Source organism: Triticum urartu, chromosome 3A (genome assembly GCF_056163025.1).
Source record: "Triticum urartu cultivar PI428250 chromosome 3A, HENAU_Tu73, whole genome shotgun sequence".
NCBI classification, from domain to species: domain Eukaryota; kingdom Viridiplantae; phylum Streptophyta; class Magnoliopsida; order Poales; family Poaceae; genus Triticum; species Triticum urartu.
Genome location: NC_141875.1, coordinates 149,076,263 through 149,100,956, shown reverse-complemented (window position 1 = coordinate 149,100,956; position 24,694 = coordinate 149,076,263). Strand labels below are relative to the sequence as shown.

The 24,694-nt window shown below is 43.7% G+C and overlaps 1 pseudogene; it reads left to right on the top strand.

The window, feature by feature from the left end:
* The first annotated feature begins 400 nt into the window (after positions 1 to 400).
* Positions 401 to 1,525, top strand: LOC147978992 (uncharacterized; annotated as a pseudogene).
* The last annotated feature ends 23,169 nt before the right edge of the window (positions 1,526 to 24,694 follow it).

Below are 24,694 nucleotides of genomic sequence, written 5' to 3'. Positions count from 1 at the left end.
ATATTCTACTGTCAGACTTAGAACCACGACAGGGATCCCTCCATAAAAAACAGAGGGGCGCCGGCTGTAGCACGAAAAAATTGCGGTTTAGCCCCTGTAGTTTTCAGCTTTTACGTGAGTTTTATTCCTGCAGCAATATTTCGCGTAGAACCCCCTGAATTCAATTTTTGGGCTATTTTTCATGTACTAAATGCGCTTAACATTCTATACTTTGTAAACATATTTTTATTATATGATTTTACTATTGTAGATTAATTGTTTTGCACTCTTAATCATTAAGTACATTATATAAGAACGTGTTTTAAATAATGGAACGTCATTTTATTGAATAAGTTTATCAACATCGCATTTGTGCAAAAGATTACCTGCTGTAATCTCATGATTTTTGCATAAATTGCAGATGGCCGGAATTGTCAACAAGGAGTTTGCTGAGTTGGCCCAGACGGGGATGAACTACCTGTCATGGGCCTCGGACTGTGAGATCTTTCTCCAAGGCAAAACCCTCCTGAGGGCGATCGGTAAGGGGACCCAGCTGGCCCCCACTGATCCCAAGTTCGAAACTGAGAATGCGCAGGCTCTGCATTTTCTCCGTCATCACCTGTCACCTGCTCTGAAAGACGAATATATGGTTGAGCGGAGTGCTTCTGGTCTTTGGACCGCTCTTAAGCAGCGGTTTGAGCGGCTGAAGTACACTGTTAAGCCACGTGCAGAGGCAGAGTAGATCCGTCTGAGGTTTGCGGACTTCAAGACGGTTGGGGAGTACAATTCGGCTCTGCACCGGATTTGTACGACTCTTCAGATGTGTGGTACTGAGATTACCGACACTCAGAAGATTGAGAAAACCCTATCCAGTTTCCACCCTGACGCGGTCCTGTCTGCATGGAACTATCGCCAGGGAAACTACACAAGGTATTCAGAGTTGATTGACGTCCTCCAGCTGGCAGAGACACAGGACGAGGTTCTGAAAAAGAACTTTGTCGCGCAACCACTTGGGGGGAGTTCTCGCCAGGAGGTGAACACTCTCAAAGTCCGCAAGCCTCAACAAAAGAAGAGGGGCCGCAAGGGCAAGAAGAAGGGCCCTTAGCCCTCCGCCCCGGCTAAGTAGCAGAAGTCGGGCAAGGGGGGGCAGAAACCTCAGGACTGCTTTCGGTGTGGCTCGGTGGAGCATTTCTCCTGCCAGTGCCGCGCACCACAGGAGGTCGTTGATGCATATAAGGCTCGGAAGGCGCGTGAGACGCACCTCGCCTTGGTTCAGGAGGGAGCACCACCGGCGCCCATGGCGGCACCCGTGATGATCTCTACGCCCTCTGCTGCGCCCATCGCGGCGACCCCCGTGGTGCCCATCACAGCGGCTTTGGCGGTCTCTAGTGACGCCAACGTTGCCATGGAGGTTGACCACGTGGTCGCCTCGGCGGTGCCGCAACTAGATGTTGATGCTGCCTCCAAGATGATTTCTAAGGAGGATCAACTCACTAGTATGGAGATTGCGGCTGAGGTCAATGGCTTCTTCACCGAGTCTACTTAGCATACCTCTTTGGTTATCATGATTCCGTGATTTGATATAAATTTGAATAAATTTGATTTGGTTGTAAGCTCTATGAGAGCATAAACTTATTCTTTACTTTGGCGATTGGATGACATTTATTCATTTATTCCATTATTTATACATGATAGTATGTTATGTTCTGGAATGTGTGCATTTATTATTAATGTAGCATCTTCCTCATTACATTAATTATATGTCATATTTTAGAACGCGTGTGGTGCCCGAATGGAGGAAACGTGCCTTGCCGATAGCGGAACTACACATATCATTTTACAAGAAACTAAGTACTTTGAGCCTATTAAAAAAATCTTTGGGAAGTATTATGACAATCGCCGGCTGCGGTTCACACATAGTTGGCTCCGGACGAGCCACTATTATACTTCCTATGGGAACAACTTTGATCATTAATGATGCGTTGTTATACCCGGAGTCGACTCGTACTCTTTTGAGCTTTAGAGACATCTGCGCCAATGGTTTTCATGCTGAGACCGATGATGAGAACGGCAAGGAGTGCCTACTTATCACAAAGCGGGATGCAAATGGTAAACATGTTATCGAAAGGCTTCCTTCGTTCGACACAGAGCTATACTACACTAAAATAGTAGCACCGCATGTGTACACTACCCTCAAGACCGTTTTTAGAAGCTCTGAACTCTTCTGCCTCTGGCACGATAGGTTAGGACACCCCGGACATAGGATGATGAGCAATATAATAAACAACTCGCATGGTCATAATGTTAACGTGAAGAACTTCCCGAATCCCGATGATTTCGTGTGCTCCGCATGCGCTAAGGGGAAGTTAGTCATTAGGACATCGCCCCTCAACGTGAGGGATGAAATCCCCGCGTTCTTGGAGCGTATCCAAGGGGACATATGCGGTCCAATTCAGCCCCTCATGGGGCCGTTTCAGTACTTCATGGTGCTCATTGATGCTTCCTCTAAATGGTCCAATGTTTGCCTGCTGTCAACACGGAACCATGCCTTTGCAAAGCTGATCTCTCAGATCAAACAAATGAGGAATAATTTCCCTGATTATCGTATAAAGTCTATTCGAATGGACAACGCTGGAGAATTTACTTCAAAGGCGTTCGCTGATTATTGCATGGCAATGGGAATCAAAGTTGAGCACTCAGTACCGCATGTTCATACACAAAATGGACTTGCCGAGGCATTGATTAAAAGAATTAAATTCATTGCCCAACCGCTCCTTCAGGGTTGTAATTTGCCAACTACATGTTGGGGCCACGCAGTGTTACACGCGGCCAATCTCATCAACTTTAGACCGTCGGCCTACAACATCCACTCTCCTGTTCAGCTTGCGCAGGGGTCGGCACCGAAAATTTCCCACCTTCATAGGTTTGGTTGCCAGGTATATGTACCAATACCACCACCCCAGCGATCGGCGATGGGCCCGCTCCGTGAGTCGGGGATATACGTTGGTTATGAGACTGTGTCCATAATCAGGTATCTGGACCCCATGACAGGTGACTGTCACACGGCTCGTTTTGTTGATTGCATTTTTGACAAGGATCTTTTCCCGACTTTAGGGGGAGAAAATCAACCCCTTGATGCTAAAAGTCGAGAAATCACGTGGCAAGCCACAGGAATCCACGCTCATGACCCGTGCACTGCTGAGACTGAGAGAGAAGTCCAAAAGATAATAGATTTGCAGTCATTAGCAAATCAACCGCTTGACCACTTTAGTGACTTAAAGACTGTGAAAAAATCGCATGTGCACGCGCACAATGCACCGGAAAGGGTTGAAATACCGAAGAAAAATGATGGTATACCCGCTCCCGTCCAAAGGCCTAAAGGACGAGAGATCCGGCTTCTCAAATCCTAAGTACTCGGGGACGCCCGACGAAAAAGGATAAGAGAGATTTATTACAGCCTGTAGCCAAAGTACCCCTAATTGAAATGGGGAGCTAGTCGAGACCTGGCACAAGTACGGAAAATTCAGTGCACGAAATTCCGGACTTAAACTTTCCCATAGGGGAAACACCCAGCAGAGATGTGAGCGCACACATCTCCGTGGGAAATCTAAAGGACCTTGCTCCCATAATGGGAAATTTGGTAGAGCAAGTGTTAGCGCCGGATGCGCTCCATGACAAAATGGCCATAAATTATATTTACACGGGGGAGTCCATGAACCGAGCAACGGTGATTGTCGACATTAACTTTGCTACGAAAATTGCCTCAATCATAGATCTTGACCTTGAGCCTAACACGCTCGCTGATTGCAGCAGGCAATTACTGCCGAATTATTATCTCTCAACAAAAGGAAGGTGTTTGGACCAGTTTGTCGAACTCCTCCCCACATTCGCCCTATTGGCCATAGGTGGGTTTTTGTTTGAAAGAGAGATGGAAATAATAAGGTAGTACGGTACAAAGCAAGGCTCGTCGCTCAAGGGTTCACTCAACGACCAGGTGTCGATTTTGAGGAGAGTTATTCCCCGGTCATGGATGGAGTTACCTTTAGATACTTGATCTCGATGGCAGTAAACATGGGCTTGAAAATGAAACTAATGGATGTTGTCACTGCTTACCTGTATGGTAACTTGGATTCGAACATATACATGAAGGTTCCAGAAGGTATCCCTGTTCCGAACCATGATAGAGCAAACAGGGGTCTATACAGTGTTCAACTTCAAAAGGCACTGTACGGACTCAGACAGTCTGCTAGAATGTGGTACAATCGCTTAAGTGATTTCCTTCATGAGAAGGGCTACACGAGCAATAAAGATTGCCCATGTGTTTTGATACGGCGATCCCAAGATGGATTCTGTATAATCTCGGTGTACATGGACGATTTAAACATAATCAGTACGCCTGAGGATATTGAGGAAGCGAGTTCCTACCTGATGTCAGAATTCGAGATGAAAGATTTGGGTAAAACCAAGTCCTGTCTAGGTCTGCAACTTGAACATTCCCCTGATGGGATCCTAGTGCACCAGTCGGCCTACACCTAGAAGGTGTTGGAGAGATTTGGATTTGATAAGGCATACCCTTCTAAGACCCCGATGGTCGGAAGATCTTTACAGCCAGACAAGGACCCGTTTAGGCCAAAGGAAGAGGGGGAGGAAACTCTGGGACCAGAGGTTTCTTATATGAGTGTAGTTGGAGCACTCATGTACCTCGCAAATTGTACACGGCCAGACATTGCATTCGTCGTCAGTTTGCTTGCTCGGTACAGTTCTGAACCTACCAAGAGGCATTGGAAAGGTGTCAAGGACGTCTTCCGTTACCTGCAAGGGACCAAAGATCTTGGCCCGTTTTATAAAAGAAATCAAGACCTATCTATTATCGGCTATGCCGATGCTGGGTACCTATCGGACCCGCATGATTGCAAATCGCAGACTGGATATGTTTTCCTTTGTGGTGGAACTACGTTTTCCTGGAAATCGTCCAAGCAAACACTTGTGTCGACTTCCACGAACCATGCGGAAATCATGGCACTATTCGAAGCGTCAAAAGAGTGTGTATCGCTTTGGCGGATGATCGGCCACATTCAGCAGACATGTGGGCTGAACAACGTACAAACCCCTACCATTATCTATGAAGATAATGCTGCTTGTGTTGCACAAGTCCAGATGGGTTATGTGAAGAGTAACCTCACAAAGCATATTAGTCCCAAGTTCTTCTATGCACATGAGCTGCAACAGTTGAACGAGGTGAGAGTTTTGCATACTAAGTCCTGTGACAATCTTGCTGATATGTTTACTAAATCATTACTGGCATCAACCTTAAAGAGGTGTGTGCGTGGAATCGATATGATGAGACTTAGAGAGATGCAAGGTTCAGGGGGAGAAACTTCACAAATTCGCCGTTAAAATCTCGATCCTGATGATCGAGTACTCAACTTGATGGTTGAGTGGATTGTACTCTTTTTCCCTTGAGTGAGTTTTCCTGATGTTTCTCACACGAGGTTTTTGACGAGGCAATTCATGCAATACAACAACGTATATTGTGTGCTCTTTCTCCATATTTTTTCCCACTGGGTTTTTCGGAGTTGTGAGGCATGGATATATGGATAATTACCCAAGGGGGAGTGTTGGGAAACCGGGGCCACCACGAGGGTGGCGGTGGCTAGCGCACGAAGCGCTCGGGATAGCCCCTCCCGTTTCCCCTCTTTACGTTAAGTGGGTACTTATCCATTGACCCCTAGTCCCTATATAAAGCAACGAGAAGCCATCATTATAACACCTGACCATTGATTAATAAAGCCGGTCTCCTACATATCTCCCTGTGTCATTTACTTTCATGTGTTCGACTACTTCGTCTACGACGCTCACTCTCGCTCCGCAACCTCGGACCGGACCCGCCGGCAAAGTTGCGGAATAGTAAAGGCCTACTGTCTCATACATCCGTGCACGCGGTTAACAGGATGGTATCATCAAAAGCGGCAACCAGGCATGACAATGAGTTGTGCGCGAGGAGGGAGACGTGGGGCTAGGCCTTGACAAAAATAAAGCATACACATGACATATAGGCCTGAGCTTGACTCGTTCACGAAACACGACACGCACGCGAAGCAGACAATAAAAGAGGAGCTTGTATGCAACCAAAAAAAAACAGAGGAGCTTGCATGTACCACTCCTTCTCAAGCTCCGGTGACACGTAAAAGAGAATCCCTTATAGTATACTTCCCACCATATCATAACACTCCACATGCATCTTTTAGAGTTTCGAGAGGAATATGACTGTGTCGACGGCAGTGCCACAGTCATCATACATCCAAGGGCTACAAGCAGAACCAGTTGACAGAAACTGAGACAAGCAGAGGTAAACTAATGCTTCCCTTGGTTCTGGATTTTGGATCGAGGACCACCGTGCGCCTGCCTACTTATTCCATGCGTTGATACTGAAAATTTTGAACCAAAGCTTTTAATGCAGGCTGATTCCATTGCGCCAGCATGAGATCCGGAGAAACCTCACGTCGTTACTATATCTGGGAGGGACGACGCGATCCTTCACGCCTAGCTTGTGATCTATTCTGACTGGGATTCTCAGAACCGCTTTGAAACGGTAGAGTAGAGAGCCAGCCGGAGTGTAATCAGACACTCCTCGCCCCAGACCATACCAGACCAGACCAGGAGCTACAAATGACTGCAGAGTTTTCAGCTGTAACTTTTTTTTTGAGAGCCAGCTGTAACTTTGGTTCAGATCTGAGTATACCCTTACGATGCCTTATATGCATGCAGATCTTACCAGGCCCGTGCGAGTGGGCGAGCATTACGGAATCTCCGTACTGCATGGTACCACGCGCGAGTGGGTGTCTGCTAGCTACGGAGCTCCCGTATCCTGTAGTGTATAGTACGTACGGTTGATGCGGCTACACATTCATAGCGATTCTCAGCGCTAAATGTACTTGCATCCTCCGTGCGGAAGCGTATGTATGCTCTGGACGCACTATAAATGTTGCAGTTGCACATTTGCACAAATTGTTCCGGTGATTATGTATGTACACCAGTGCAACAAATATCATTTCTCCGTAGAATCTCTGCACGTGGTCTGCAGGTGATAGTATATGTAACTCGTACAATAATCCGTGTAAGTTGTTTTTTTCTTGCCATAAACGTATGTGAGTATTAACTACAGACCTACGACACCAGTCAAAAGATAATAAGAAATACAGACCAACGAAAGTAAAATCAGTGGCGGAGGACGATATTTCCTAAGGTAGGGTGAAGTCTTGAGCAGTTTTTTTTAATGTATAGAACCAAAGTAGTCAATACTACACACTAAAAACGTACACTAATATGTTTATGTGGTCCTCAACGGAATAACCAAATACAGTGAAAATGTAAACATCGGCAACAAGAGAAGTTCCGGAGCATATCTAAAGATACCTCGTTAAAATGATGATCAAACTGTGTGGTGATGGGGTTTATAGCAGCATAGAAGGTGTCCACATGAAAAGCATGATCATAGGTGACATTGTTTCATCGACTTATTCGTTTCATTTTCTCCATTTTGTAAAAATACCATCCATATTTGATATTAGAATGTTGTTTTTGGTGCAGAAGACATTGACATTTTCTAAGAGTGGCTCCCGGCCATCATTTCTTCAGTTGGTCAAACATGTTTTCGCATCTTTAAATTGGAAGTAGAAATCATACAGACTGTATGGTGATTAAGAGAAAAATTTCTCATTCTCTCTCTCATTTCCTTTTCCTCCATGAAACTAATTAATACTCCTATATGGCAACCTTTACAGATAACCGTCGTAAGCATGGTGTACATGCTCTTAGTGGGTACCCCAGCTCTCAGTAGATCCGGTCTACACCATTGTAATTCTTCACTGATCAATACCACAACATAAGCATGTGATACGGTCCATTCGGTGGCTTGAACTTGGGTACAACCATTATGTCACCACACATAAGACCCCTTTGAGCACACCCTTCTCTCCACTATCATCCACAATTCTACAATACATTGTAAGATCGGCTGCGAGAGGTTCCTACATAACCTAGACTCGCGAGCAACCTATGCCGCTACCTGAGTTCTGCGAGATCACCCATGGATCAACCGCAGATCCACCACAAACATGATCGACCACCAACGACATCAATTAGTAACCCAAATTGCCGTGTAGTGGGGAATTCCCGGCCATTTGCTAACCACCGGGATAAGGATCGAACCTCTTGCCACCTAACCGCACACCTTTGCCGTATTTGTAACGTCACCACCGACACACACATCAAGCACTGCGACGCCGCCATCTCATGACCCGGAGATTGAAACCACACGTAGAAAAGCACCATTTGCGCCATTGTATAATCATGCTTTTCTCGATGGCGTCTTCCGACGGCAAAGAGAAGGCAATATGGTGGACGAAACTGGGAGAGGAGATAGTTGGTGGTCAAAGTGCATCTCCATTATACCCTAGTTGGCTCTGGTGAATTATGAAAATCCGTTATGAGTGTTAATGTTTCGTTCATGTTATTTGGGGTATAACATGTGATCTTCTTCTGTATCACGTTTGGCTACAAGTGGAACATCATTGGTGATCCCACAAAACCTTCTCTGGTTGTTGTCCTCATCAAGCTCTTAGTATGTATTTTCAAGGTTTTTAGTAAATCCAAGATTCACATTGATCACAGGACAACCGTACCATGAAGAGGGGCACAAGCAAGTGCTTTACTTGAACTCCAAGAACATATCCTAAGCAAGATTCCTCCAAAATTGACTCCCTAGCCATTCCCTTTGTATGAGGTTCTCTAAGCCACGGTACTTCCAAAGACTTATCTATCGGGACCCCGATTCTAAGTCACACCGATCTAGCATGTAACACCTCATATCACTTTGCGGCCTCACGCACGGTATCCCCACGGGTGTCGCCTTACCATGGCCCGGGACCGTTTGCGCCTTTTGGCTCACGTATATGATAGTGTCGCTAGCATCCATATGACAGAGAACCCGGGCCGACATGGCTAGTCATGAACCCAAAGCGGCACTAACCTATGGGAACAGGCATACATGATTCACATCGAGCGTGTCGGTCAGCAGCGTGTGAATCCGGGCTGTAGCACTGGGCTAACAGGACTCCGGGGAACCCGGGCTGTAGCAGGCTAGGCAGGACTCCGGATGTCTCTGCGTGACATTTCCCCGAAGGGACAGACACAGGAACAAAGTGAAACACATGCCGGCCATTCAAGTGTCCTGAACAGTAGTGCTGGGCTAGCAGGACTCCGGTGAACCGGGCTGTAGCGGAGTACTATGGCTCAAGGAAGCACTAGACTACATTTCCCCATAAGAGAGGCTGCCAAGGACAAACAACTAGATTGTCGGATCCCACGCATAGCAATACACGTCACACGTACGCATAACATGCAAGTATGTGAGGTACAACATGGCATCACAACATAACGCAACTCATATAGATAAAAGCTCAGAAGAGCCACATAGCATAAATACAAACAGGGGTCACATGACCCATCATTCAGAGCATACAAGCAACAAGCGGAAGCATTACATGTCTGAGTACAGACAACTACAAATGAAAAAGGCCGAGAAGCCTGACTATCTATAAGTCCCTCCAAGGTACAAGATCGTAGCTGAGGTAACAAGCTATTCGTCGAAGTCCAAGCGGTACTATTAGTGAGACAGATGTCTCATCTGCAAAACGTAAATAAAGCAAACGTGAGTACAAGGGTACTCAGCAAGACTTACGTCAGATCCTATCATACATGCATTTGTATCAAGAAGGTAATGTGGGGTTTAGTTGTAGCAAGCCAGCTTTGACTCAGTGGCTATCCTGTTCTACAACTATGAGAAACTCCTTTGAGGTGAGGCAGCGCACACGAGTCCACTAATCACCACATCAATACACTACTATGGATTCATCCCCGTCTCTCCTACGAGAAGGCCATCCATAGCACTCACACTTATCTTGAGCATTTTAGAGTATCCACTTTAAGTTGTCTATGTACCACGTAAGCATCCAAGAAGTCCATAACCGAGGACACGGCTATTCGAATAGATCATGATAACCCTGCAGGGGTGTACTTCATCACACACGCTCTCACCACTTATCACCATGTACACGTCATGTATCTTGGCAACTTTCAAGCGGAAGCCTGGCGAGGGTGTCGGCCACGACCTGACTAACCACGCAAGACTCTAGTCCAGGTTTATCACCTATTTGGGTTCCATCCGCAAGGAGATCCGGCCGGGGTTTCGCTCACGGCCCCAAACGATGTGTACAGGGTTCCCGAGCCCACCATCCGGGTGCCACTCGGTACACTGGGCCACGTGTGCCTAGTCTGTCCCAAGTCCACCCTGCCGGGTGCCACTCGGTAGAAAAATAGCACTACCTACAAACACCAGAAACTATTTGCAACTCCTGGATAGAGCTCAAGGCGGTTAATAAGTCGAGAGACCTTGGAGCGCCCGGAGCCCAATGTGTGGTAGTAGCTAGTCATTGGACAACTTACACAGAACTCAGTTCTTAAGGACGGTCCCAATGAGACAACCCACCATGTACTCCTACATGGCCTCTCACCGCTACCTTTACCAAATCGTGTTCACACGCTTAACTCTCATTACCAGAACATATCATAACATTCCAATTCATTCCCGATGAATCAGACCTGACACAACTCTAAGCAATAGCAGGCATGGCATGGCAAGAACACAACATGGCTCAATCAACTCCTACACATGCTAGTGGGTTCTAACTATTTACTGTGGCAATGAAAGGTCATGCAGAGGAATGGGTTCAACTACCGCAGCATAAAGTAGCAGTTGAATCGTTGTTGTCCTAATGCAATAACTGAGAGCAGGAGCGAGAGAGTAGGATTGTATCGGAATGAACAAGGGGGGTTGCTTGCCTGGTAGATCAACAAGGAAAACACTGCTCCTCAGATAGGTACTCTGGAACGGTCTCCGAAGTAGTACCTATCGAGAAGGAACGGTGTCGACAATCAAACACAAGCATATGCAACATTATGATGCATGAACATGGCATGAAGATGTGATGTTGTATGAGCTAATGCAACTAGCATTCATTTGGTTAAAGTCCATTTGAACTAAAGATTCAGATGCAACTCCAAAATAAGCTCTTAAATATGCCATAAGTGTGTTTTCACATATACAGCATGTATATGTTGTTTTGTCATGCATGAAAATGGTACAGATGGATAGATTGAATTTTTCTGATAATTTTTCATATATAAATTATTTCAATCTGAGCTATGGTTGAATTTATATGAATTTTTGAAGTTTTGAACATTTTCTGGAATTTCCTGTTTAAAAATAATTCCAGAAAAAGAATAACTGCGTCAGCATGACGTCATCACTACATCAGCGGGTCAACGCGGTTGTCCAGGTCAAATCTGACATGTGGGGTCCACCCGTCAGTGTCATGGTTAATTAACAGAGGTTAATTAAATTCAAGCTAATCCTATGCTAGAATTAGCAGGGATGGGCCCCACCTATCATTGAGCCAGGGGAGGTCAAACCCCCTGGTCAACTGGGGCTAACACGCCGGCGTTTAGCCACCGGCGGCAGCAGACGCGGCGGAGGGCGCGGGATTCGCCCTCCGGCGACCATTCGGGCGGCGGAGACCACGGGCGAGGAGCTGAGGCTCACCCGCATCCAGGGCGGCATGCAGCAGCAGCGGGGATGGCCGTATCTCACCGGAGCGAAGCTCGCGGCAGCGGCCGGAGCTCGGGCAAGTGCGGGCGCGTGGTTCCAGCGCACGGGAGAGCTAGTTAGGGGCTGCGTTGGACTCGTCGTTGCTCCAGGAGCACGCCGGAGGCACAAGCTTGAGCGGAGATGCACGGTGGCTGCCAGACCAATGACCATGGCGGATGGCGGCGCTCGGTTACGGCGGCTGGCACGACTAGAGGGCGTAATCGAGCTCGGGGAGAGGGGGTTCCGATGCAGGAGCTCACAGTGGTTGCAGAGGCGTCGCCATGGGCTCGGGGGAGGCTCGGAGCAGAAGGCACATCGGTGGCGATCTCCGGCGGCCGTGCGGAGAAGATGAGCTCGATGACGAGGCTTCAGGGCGTCCGGGGTCGTGTGGTTCGGCGTAGAGGTGCACGACAGCGAGGCGAAGCTCGTGGTCGGGATGGCTGGGCGTGGGGAGGTCGGTGGCCACGACGAATGGCGACGGTGGCGACGGCTTAGCTCGGTGGCTGTGTGCGAGAGAAACAGGGGAGGGGAGAGCGTTCGGGGGAGAGAGAGGGGGAGAGGTGCGGGGCGTCGTGGCGACGTTGCGGGCGATCCAGGCGACGAGGGGGAGAAGCAGGAGGTGGCGGAAGACGTGGCCGCGGCATGCGTCTTGCCCGGCTTCTCCTCTGCCTACTGGCAAGAGGTAGAAGACGGGGCTGCCCCTGGTGGGCTAGGCCGCCAGGTGGGCTGGCCAGCTGGGCCGCCAGGTAAGGCCATGTAAGCCTTTCCCTTAGTTTGTTTTCTTTTCTATTTTTCTGACATTTGTTTTGATTTAATAAAAATACTAAATCATTTTATTTAATTCTGACAATTTTTTGCAGGGGCCTAAGGGATTATTCCAAAGCCCCTCACAAAAATTCAGAATTATTGGACAATATTATATATATATATAAATGTTTATCCAATGCAAATAATTACTGGATTAATTCCAAATGGCCAAAATAAATATTTATGAGCCCCTAAAAATATTGGTTTGAATTTTTCCTCTGCCCAATATTTTCATAGAGAGACATGAACATTTTCTTGGACCTTTTTGGAGAAATTTTTATCTGGGTCATTTCCAGAAATGATTCTGAGGGTTTTACAAATCCCCATTTCAAATTTAAATGGAATTTAAACATGATGCACAAATGGCTAGCTGGTCTAGGACATACCAGAACTAGGGATGTGACATTTATCTTCCAGTACTACCAAGACACTTAGGGTTATTCATACTCAGAGAACAAACAAGGTTTCAACAATTCAAAACCGCACATTCTTTTGTTCCGGAACTGCCGAGCCAAATCCACCTCGACACATTCTTTGTTTGCTTCCGCTCTTCCAAGCACAACGTTTTTTGTTGGCACTTCCGGGTCGTCTCAGTTTCCTTCTCTGCTTGTCACAGTATACGTTCTTTTCAACCGGAACTTCCGAGCTGTGACATGGCTCTTTTGTGCAAATTTTCATTCCAATAATTGTTTTGTGTACTACGATACTTCTGATCAATTGGTTCTACCCAGTACTTCCAAGTCGTTCTATCTTTCACAAAAGAGGTGCTACCTTTTTTTAATTCACAACCACGCTAAACTTTCAATCGGTACTTCTAAGTATTTTAATTCCTCTGGTTCTTGGGTGTTGCCCTAACCATTCAAATTTATTTAAACAGACTAGGGAGTTCTGCCAGTTTACTATCGCCACTATTGAACCTAGTTATTCTCAATGATGGCCAAATTTTGGATTCTCTCTACAAGTATCCGCTCATACCCTTTTGTCTGCATCCATCACATCTATGCCTTTCGTTATCGTTATTCTTTCTAGCCACTTCCATCTCACTCCACCTCACTTCGTCCACCTATCAGATAGATGAAGAGATATCCAAGGTAAGAAAAGAAGAAATAGGTGTTGGGCGGTTCCGTGTTCACTCCGTGATTCTTGGAAAGCCAATAGATCCTCTTTCTTGAATCACTACACCTCAAGTTTATCTATTTCACCAAATCATATCCTTGCGAGAGAGTTTTTCTATGGATTCTTGAGAGAAGCTTTGATTGAAGATCTTCCGAGGAGTTCTTATCAACTAACTTTATTTTTCTTGTTACTCTTGAATGGTGAGCGCATCCTAGATGGTTAGGTGTCACTTGAGATCCTATCAAGTTCTACACATGGACTCAAGAGTCTGTACGTGCCCAAAGATTGCCCACTTCATGAAGATCTATCCCTGGCGAGGCTTCTAAGTGCATACCATAATGGAATCGGTTGTTTGTGCTTTGTTGTCCACTTGGTGAGCATAACTATTGGTATCCTTGTGATCCTATAACCCTTTGGTTTGAAGCCTCCATCAACGTGGTCGTATGATAGCGCCAACTATGCAAACCACGGTAAAAACATCATTGTGTCAAGCAATGTCTGCATACTATACTCTACACCCTTACTTTCATGCAATTTGCTACATTTTCGTTGCTCTACTCATTACTCTTACTTTATTGTTTAAGTATATATCAACTAGCCTCCGTATGCTTAAAATGGTCAAACCTTAAAAGTCGTGTAGAATTTTGTGTTAGGTCTATTCATCCCTGCCCCTCTAGATCATAGTACAGATTCCACACTAGTAGTCTCCTGTGTCGCCCAGGGCAGGGGCAGTGTCTTAGGGTCAAGAAGAACTGACCTAGGGTGGTTGTAGCTTCTTGGTCCAAGATTGCGTATTTGTACTACAACATATAATTTTTATTTCTTTATTCATGTTAGTGAACACGCCTTTGTTACTCTTGTGAACTAGTGCAATTGTGATTATTCTTTCAATGTAGAGGCTAGAAAAAAATAAGCCTAAACCTTATTTAGAAAAATACTAAGAGAATATCTTAGCACTCCAGGTGTGATGTCCTTGATTGACCGCTCACTCTTCCACACCACAAAGAAGAACACCCCAAGATAGTGTTTCTCTTACAGATTTTGTTTGACCATGACACAACAAATTGATACGTCTCCAACGTATCTATAATTTCTGATTGTTCCATGCTATTATATTATCTGTTTGGATGTTTAATGGGCTTTAATATGCACTTTTATATTATTTTTCGGACTAACCTATTAACCGAAGGCCTAGTGCAAATTGTTGTTTTTTGCATATTTCAGTGTTTCGCAGAAAAGGAATATCAAACGGAATCCAAATGGAATGAAACCTTCGCGAGGATCTTTCTTGGAACAAACGTCACGCAAGAGACTTGGAGTACAAGTCTGGAAGTCCGTGAAGCTTCCACGAGGCAGGGGGCGCGCCCAAGGGGGTAGGCGTGCCCCCCACCATCGTGGGCCCCATGGAGCTCCACCGGCCTACTTCTTTCGCCTATATATACTCTTATACCCTGAAAACATCCAGGAGAGCCACGAAACCACTTTTCCACCGCCACAACCTTCTGTACCCATGAGATCCCATCTGGGGGCCTTTTGCGGCGATCTACCGGAGGGGGAATCGATCACGAAGGGCTTCTACATCAACACCATAGCCTCTCCGATGATGTATGGGTAGTTTACCACAGACCTTTGGGTCCATAGTTATTAGCTAGATGGCTTCTTCTCTCTCTCTTTGGTTCTCAATACAAAGTTCTCCTCGATGTTCTTGGAGATCTATTTGATGTAATACCTTTTGCGGTGTGTATGCCGAGATCCGATGAATTGTGGGTTTATGGTCAAGATTATCTATGAACAATATTTGATTCTTCTCTGAATTCTTATATGCTTGATTTGATATCTTTGCAAGTCTCTTCGAATTATCGGTTTAGTTTGGCCTACTAGATTGATCTTTCTTGCAATGGGAGAAGTGCTTAGCTTTGGGTTCAATCTTGTGGTGTCCTTTCCCAGTGACAGCAGGGGCAGCAAGGCGCGTATTGTATTGTTGCCATCGAGAATAAAAATATGGGGTTTATATCATATTGCTTGAGTTTATCCCTCTACATCATGTCATCTTGCCTAATGTGTTACTCTGTTCTTATGAACTTAATACTCTAGATGCATGCTGGATAGCGGTCAATGTGTGGAGTAATAGTAGTAGATGCAGAATCGTTTCGGTCTACTTGACACGGACGTGATGCCTATGTTCATGATCATGCCTAGATATTCTCATAACTATGCGCTTTTCTATCAATTGCTCGACAGTATTTTGTTCACCCTCCGTAATATATGCTATCATGAGAGAAGCCACTAGTGAAACCTATGGCCCCCGGGTCTACTTTACATCTTATAAGTTTCCGATCTATAATTCTAGTTCACTATTTATTTTGCAATCTTTATTTTCCAATCTATACAACAAAAATACCAAAAATATTTATCTTATTATCTTTATCAGATTTCACTTTTAAGTGGCCGTGAAGGGATTGACAACCCCTTTATCACTTTGGTTGCAAGGTTCTTGATTGTTTGTGCAGGTACTAGGTGACTTGTGTGTAGTCTCCTACTGAATTGATACCTTGATTCTCAAAAACTGGGGGAAATACTTACGCTACTTTGCTGCATCACCCTTTCCTCTTCAAGGGAAAACCAACACATGCTCAAGAGGTAGCAAGAAGGATTTCTGCCGCCGTTGCCGGGGAGATCTACGCTCAAGTCAAGACATACCAAGTACCCATCATAAGCTCTTCTCCCTCGCATTACATTATTTGCCATCTGCCTCTCGTTTTCCTCTCCCCCACTTCACCTTTGCTGTTTTATTCGCCCTTCTTCCGTTCGATCTTGTGTTACCATGTACCTTCTTTTTGCTTGCATCTTCACTTGCTAAAAGTTTATGGATCCTCATCCACTTGCTAATCTCTTTAAGAGATCCAATTATGATGAACCTATTGCTAGTGAGTTGAGTGCACTATATTATCTTTATGAGGTTTTGCTTGAAATTCGTGAATCTGAAAAGTGTGATGAATTACTTTATGAAGCGACTCACAATAGATCTTTGAATAAAAAGCATGATTGCAATGATTTTATTATAAATTCTATTGATGTAAATTTTGCTAATAATATGCAAAACCCTAAGCTTGGGGATGCTAGTTTTGCTACGTCATCTACTTGTTGCAATGATCATGATTTGGGTGATTCTTCTTATGATCTTAAAAATTTATTTAAGCCCCATGATGAATATGAGATTGATAATAGTGTTTGCAATATTATTGAAAGTGGGTTTGGAAGAGTGTCAACTTTAGATCCCACATATTTGGAGAATGTTCAATCTTACGAAATTTTTGATAAAAGTGGGTTTGGAGAGGTCATGACTTTAGTTAATGTTAATCCCACTATTTTGGAAGAGTGTCAACTTTGCATGCATGTGGATCATGTTGAAAATATTTTATGTAATAGCTATTTTGTTGAATTTGCTTATGATCCCCCATGTAATTATTATGAGAGAGGAAAATATGATTGTAGAAATTTTCATGTTACTAATTACCTCTCGTTATGTTGAGATTGCTATTGTTTCTTTCCGCTTCCTTGCATATGCTAGTTTTTGCTTACTATGATAATTTGTTTGCCTATAAGATGCCTATGCATAGGAATTATGTTAGACTTAGATGTGTTTGTCACGTGTTTCATGATGCTCTCTTTGTGCATCAATTCTTGTCTTTCATGTGAGCATCATTGAAATTATCAATGCCTAGCTAGGGGCGTTAAACGATAGCGCTTGTTGGGAAGCAACCCAATTTTATTTCTGTTCCTTATTTTTTGTTCCTGTTTAGTAATAAATAATTCATCTATCCTCTGTTATGATTGTGTTTTTATGTTTTAATTAGTGTTTGTGCCAAGTAAAGCCTTTAGGATCTTCTTGGGTGATTGTTATTTGATCTTGCTGAAAAAACAGAAAGTATGCGCTCACGATAATAATTTTCATTTTACCAAAGAGAGATAAAAATACCAATTCCAACTGCAGTAGATCAATATACAAATCTTTTAGGACGTCCTAATTTTTTAGAATTTTTGGAGTTACAGATGTATTTGAAACCTCCAGATTGCTATAGACTGTTCTGTTTTTGAAAGATTCTGTTTTTCGTGTGTTGTTTGCTTATTTTGATGAATCTATGGCTAGTATCGGGGGGTATGAACCATAAAGAAATTGGAATACAGTAGGTTTAACACCAATATAAATAAAGAATGAGTTCATTATAGTACCTTAAAGTGGTGATTTATTTTCTTATACTAACAAAGCTCATGAGATTTTCTGTTGAGTTTTGTGTTGTGAAGTTTTCAAGTTTTTGGGTAAAGATTTGATGGATTTTGGAACAAGGAGTGGAAAGAGCCTAAGCTTGGGGATGCCCAAGGCACCCCAAGGTAAAATTTAAGGACAACCAAAAGCCTAAGCTTGGGGATGCCCCAAAGGCATCCCCTCTTTCATCTTCGTCTATCGGTAACTTTACTTGAGGCTATATTTTTATTCACCACATGATATGTGTTTTGCTTGGAGCGTCTTGTATTATTTGAGTCTTTGCTTTTTAGTTTACCACAATCATCCTTGTTGTAAACACCTTTTGGAGAGACACACATGAATCGGAATTTATTAGAATACTCTATGTGCTTCACTTATATCTTTTGAGCTATATAATTTTGCTCTAGTGCTTCACTTATATCATTTTAGAGCACGGTGGTGGTTTTATTTTATAGAAATTGTTGATCTCTCATGCTTCACTTATATTATTTTGAGAGTCTCTTAGAACAGCTTAGTAATTTTCTTTGGCTATAAAATTAGACCTAATATGATAGGCATCCAAGATGGGTATAATAAAAACTTTCATATAAAGTGTATCGAATAGTTTAATACTTGATAATTGTTTTGAGATATAAAGATGGTAATATTAGAGTAGTGCTAGTTGAGTAATTGTGAAATTGAGAAATACTTGTGTTGAGGTTGGCAAGTCCCGTAGCATGCACGTATGGTAACCGTTGTGTGACAAATTTGAAGCATGAGGTGTTCTTTGATTGCTTTCCTTATGAGTGGCGGACGGGGATGAGCGATGCTCTTTTCCTACCAATCTATGCCCCTAGGAGCATGCGTGCAGTGCTTTGGGTTTGATAACTTGTAGATTTTTGCAATAAGTATGTGAGTTCTTTATGACTAATGTTGAGTCCATGGATTATACGCACTCTCACCCTTCCATCATTGCTAGCCTCTTCGGTACCGTGCATTGCCCTTCCTCACCTCGAGAGTTGGTGCAAACTTCGCTGGTGCATCCAAATCCCGTGATATGATATGCTCTATCACACATAAGCCTCCTTATATCTTCCTCAAAACAGCCACCATACCTACTGTAGCGACCTGACCCGAATGGATCAAGTCTCTGTGCTTAAGTGTCATCCCTGGATCGGTATGCTGACACACACAGTACTCGAAGGATTTATAACAGAGGTAAATCACATGTATAAAGTAACATAAATACTATTACCTCAATCCATATAGCGGAAGCAACAAGGTTGTGGATTCCCATCAACACCAACGGCAAAGTTGAGTGTAGAAATCGTAACCCTAACATATCACTTACTCGTCGTAAGATAATCCTGCAACATGAGACGTTGCAGCCCGAAACGGGTCAGTACATTGAATGTACTGGCAAATTCACACCATAGAGAAAATGATGAACAATGGCTATCACTATATGCATACATGGTTGGTGGAAAAGCTCTATGGTTATAGCTTTTTGCGTAAAGCCAATTTTCCCTACTTCAAAGGAATAAAATTAATTACTCTCATGGTGGTTGTGAAACATTGAGAATGGTTGACAGCATTCTCAATCCCAATTAAGTAACATCATTAAAACCCAACAATATTCATTTAAAGTAACGTGATGAGATCGACAGGATAATCCAAGAACTAGATACTCAAGATGTCCATAACCGGGGACACGGCTAATCATGATTAGTTTGTACACTCTGCAGAGGTTTGCGCACTTTTCCCCACATGACTCGGTCGCCTCCGTTTGTTTTCTCGCACTACATGGTGTTTGAGAAACGGATGACCGAGACATAGTCTTTCAGAGTGCTAGCACCTTACATGTGGGGTAGACCGTACCACCTACAACCCCTACATCTGCTAGTCCACCCCCTAAGAGTTCGCACAACTTAGTCAACTATGCCAGAGCCCATAGTAGCATGTGGCTGCACACGGAAGTTTCTAGCATGAATTATCTTATGATCCCTTTGAGCCTGGGTGGCGGTCCAAAATAAAACAGGAAAGTCCTGATAGACATCAGGTGCCTCAATCCACCCAGATGTGTGTTTAAGTTGCCACCTTAGATAAACCATTAAAATTATCAACTCACGTCTGTCATGAATATCACTCACCCAATCCACGTCTACTAGCATAGCATGGCATAATAAGCAAATGTAGAAGTAACTCCCAAAGGTTTCATAATAATACGGGTAATAGGTACTACCTCATCTACTTCCCATCCCATAATTTAATTAGATCCTAATCATGCAATGTGAGAGGATTGATCTAATGCAATAAAACTGGGTTGTAGAAAAGGTATGATCAAAGTGTTACTTGCCTGCAATGTTGATGAAGATGATTCGCACTCAAAATCTTGATAGATCTACTCGTCACACTCCGGTCAATCTATCGTAAGCAAGCAATCGTAACCACACATAAGCAATCACTCAAAAGATCAGAAAGAACAAAGAAGACGATTCGGAAAACGTCAAAACCAAGCAAATAACTCTTGCAACATAAAACAATTTCTAATAGTACCAGAATTGTGTGAATTTGGCCTTATTAGAATGTTTAGGTCAAGAGCTTCGATTTGCAAAAAGAATCAACTCAACCGGAGCTACGAAACTCAAGTTATGATCAAACGAAGTTTGAATTCAAATCTGATCTAATTCAAATTTTAAAATTTTCAAAAACATGTTTGAGTTGGATTACTGGATAGAGGGGATCATAACGAAGACGTGGGCATTGGTTTCGTTGGATTTGGACTAACAGATAAAAAGTTATAGTCATTTGAAGTACAGGGACTATTCTGTAAATAAAGTATTCACAACTAGGTCCCTGGCCGAAAAATAACAGAAAAAGAAAAAGACTAAAAGGTGAACGTTCGTTTTCTATACCTAATCAATGAACGTTCTCTAAATAATAAACCTAAAAAAACAAATCTAGTTTAGGGTTTTTAAAAAAAACAAACTTAAAGAAAAACCGGATCGGACCGGGTTTATACCGGTTCACAGTGGTGTGGTGGTTTTCGAGAGAAAACCGGCGGCGGCGAGGTTGAACTCCGGCGAGGCGGCGCGCGGGCAAGGCGAGCGGCGGCTCTGCGGCGGCGGCGAAGCAGGGAGGCGGAGCGGCGGAGCTACGGCGACGGCGGGATGCGGCGGAAGGGGCGGCGGCTCCGGTGAGATGCGGCAGCAGCGCGGCAGACGAGGGAAGTGCGGCGGCGGCGGCGCAACGCGGTGACGGCGCGCAAGCAGGCAGGGGCAGAGGCAGGCGGGAGGCGGCGGCGGCGAGCAGCGAGATGGGTCGGGGTCCGGCCCCTTATAAAGGCCCGGGGGGCGGGACCTGCCTTGGGCGAGGGGTGCCCGGTGGCGTGGCGGCGCCGGACTCCGGGAGGAGTCCCGGTCGCGCACGGGAGGATGGCGGTGGCGGCTTGGGCCTGGGCCTGGCTGGGAGCTGGGCCGGCCCAGTTCGGCGGAGGGGATTTTTTTTTAAATAAACACAGACAAAGAAAGAAAGAAAAACAAAATAAAGTAAAATATTATATAGGCATATAATATATCAAAATTTTCAGAAAAAGATTTTCTACGACATGAACTTTTTTATAACTTCAAATAAAATTCTCACAAATTCAAATAAATCAAAGAGTGCTACTGGTCTATTAAAATCCAACTAAAATCATTTTAAAAAATACAAAAATGATTTCAAATTAATTTTTCTCCAATTTTCTGTTGTAGGGAATCATGTTACCCCTAATTTCAACGTATTTTGTTTTTGGAGAAAAATAATTTGAATAAAACTCAAATAAATCCAAATTGAAAAATTAATTCCAAAAGGACTTGAAATTGATCCTTTGAAACTCCCGACTCATATTTCATAATTTGAAGAAGTCATTTTATCTCCTCTCGTGAAAATCATTGAGTTGCTTAAAGTTTCTGAATTGGAAAATATTTCCCAATGGAATTCAAATATTTTTCAAACACCCTTTTCATTTTAAATGGAGGAAGTCATGTCATCTTCTCTCTAGGGTTTTGTATTTGAAAAGAATTTGAATTCACGGAGATCAAAAAGCAAATATGAAAGTTTGGGAAAGTCCTTTTATTCCCTCTCATTTAACTTTCAAAAGTTTCGAATTCACTCACTTTCAGACAATCAATCAAACAATCAACCAAATCTATCTAATTATTATAACATTCCAAAATTTAGAATTTTGGGATGTTACAAACCTACCACCCTTAAAATGAATCTCGTCCTCGAGATTCGGAGAGGCTAGAAAGAAAAGGTTAGGGTTTGGGGTCTCTTCAAAATTTCATCAATCGTCTCCGGGGTCTGGGGTGCTACCACCCTTAGAAACATTGTTACTGTTCCATCAATACTCATATACTCCATCCTTATTCTTGACAGTGTCGGTCTTCTCAGATCTTCAGGATAATTCCTTATCCGGCTCTTCCGGTAGTGGCATAGCCTTTTCCTCAATTCTTCTGTCCTTTCATCTTGGTAAGGTTATTTCGAGACTGGGTCTTCTTAACTGACGGTCTGGCGCCAAGACTAAACAACTATCGATATCTCATGGTGGTCAACAATTTATGGCTTTTCCTGCAGGAAATGGGTCTGGTTGATCCTCACCGTATAACCTACGGTTGGCAACAACTGCCGTGTACAAGAAAAAAAATACCTATACCATTCTAAGGTTTAAACAGGGTTTTGATCGTCGTCTCTCTACTATAGGCAAGTCACTCAGATTTACTATCCCATATAGCAAGGCGAATAATAAGAGTAAGTCGGTATGGTGATCAATCCATCCCGCACCCAAATCATTACCTTGTATACAGTTTAGCGAATCTCGCATTCTAACAGTCGGTCATCCTCACAAGCATTGCAGAATTTCTCTTGTCGACGAACCAAGCTCGGATAAATCCATAGATCCTGCAAGCCAAACAAACATCTATCGTTTCTTCACAACTCTCAAGTTTTGCGTTACTCCTATAAGATCGTCTGTCGATAAGGGCATACCCAATTCCAGGGTTTTTCCTTCAGCAAGAGTGTGCTTGCTTCTTGGCAGGTCCTGGGGTCTGTGGTTTATGGCACACCTCATCACTTGTAGTCCTTGAACTTATCATTGGGCAACTGGTCATTATTCCAACTTCCAACTTCCTAGTATTCTTAAATCCATCCAACTGTACTATCTTCCTTCCTTCTATTGGCACCAAACTAGGACATGATTACTCGAACTCATCATGGAGTTTCCATTGATCCATATTTCCGACATCATACCTCCTTTATATCCAATAGTAATTCATCTCTTCATCCTCGTGGGATATCCCTCATACCGAGATAAAACTTATACTTATGAAGTCCATATTCACTTCGTGGAACATCATTATCCTTTCCAAGGTCAAGCGTCTTTACAAGAGAATATTGGCCATCTCTGCATGGCACTTCCTCAACTGGGAACCGTGAAACACATCCTGAACTCCTGAAAGTCCTTCGGGTAACTCAAACTTGTAGGCCACTTCTCTCATACGCTCCAAAACTCAGTATGGTCCTACAAATCTCGGGGCTAACTTTTACCTTAACTCCAATTCGTTTAACTCCTCGCAGAGGGAACACATGAAGACATGCTCTGTCTCCAATTTCATAGACTACCTCCTTGAGTTTTTGAGTCTACATAACTCTTCTGCCTGGACTGAGCTACCTTCAGTCTATCTCGAATCAACTTAACATTCTCTTCTGACTCCTTTGATCACCTTTGGTCCAAACAACTGACGGTCTCCAACTTCATCCCACATACTCTTGGGGCATCACACATATCGAGACAAAACTCGTATTCATTTTTGTCCGAAATCCACTCAGTGGAGTATCCTTATCTTTTCCAGGGGTCAAGGGTTCTTACAGGGTACTACCACCCTTAAAATGCACAAATCTTCCATAGACCATATTTCTCTTATCCAAAAAATGGTCAAAATCCTTCTTCAGAGAGTAACAACTCATAAAATCCAAATCTTTACCAATGATGCTAACTTTATTGATTCTCCAATGATTACAATCTTTTGCTTTTCCATTACATGTCTCAACTCAACACCTCAATATGAAGGGAAAATGTTCTCACTACTACTACTATATTTCTTCTGTTATAAACTCAACTATTTATCACAAGTCTCCTTCTCCTTCGGACAATCTCTAGCAAAGTGCCCTGCTTCATTACAATGGAAACATATTACTTCTGACAAGTTTCGAGGTTTCCTTGTGATTATATAGCCTCCTGGGGTCCTCATCTTCCCTTTTGGGCAATCATTGAAGTAGTGTCCTGAATTTTTGCACCTGAAACATGTGATATGACTCAGGTCTTTCTTTGTAGAAATTGGTTTGTTCCTGGGATCCAATCTACTTCTCTTCCTGGACTTTTCCATTCCAATCAGGGCTTCTATTTCCTGTGGGTCATAATCTACTTCCTCCGTCGGGAATTCTACTAGATCCCCATTCATACAATTCTGGGAAAGGTGTCCCTCTTCTCCACATGAATAGCATGACTTGGTGCAGGGTTTAATTGGCTCTTCTTTGGGTGTGTCCTCCACCTCTTTCTTCATCACAGGTTCTTCTAAACTTTCCATAAGGGCTCCTTTCATTGCTTCTTCCTTCTGCTGGATGGTTCTTTGTACCAAGGGGTAAATGTGACACTGAGCAGGATATTGGGTAGTCCCTTCACACAAGAAACAAGTGATCTGCCTAGTTGGGCATTCTTCAACTGGGTGACTTCCTTCACAATTAGGGCACTCATTCTTGCATTCTTTATGGGTGTGTCCTATTTCTCCACAAATCTTGCA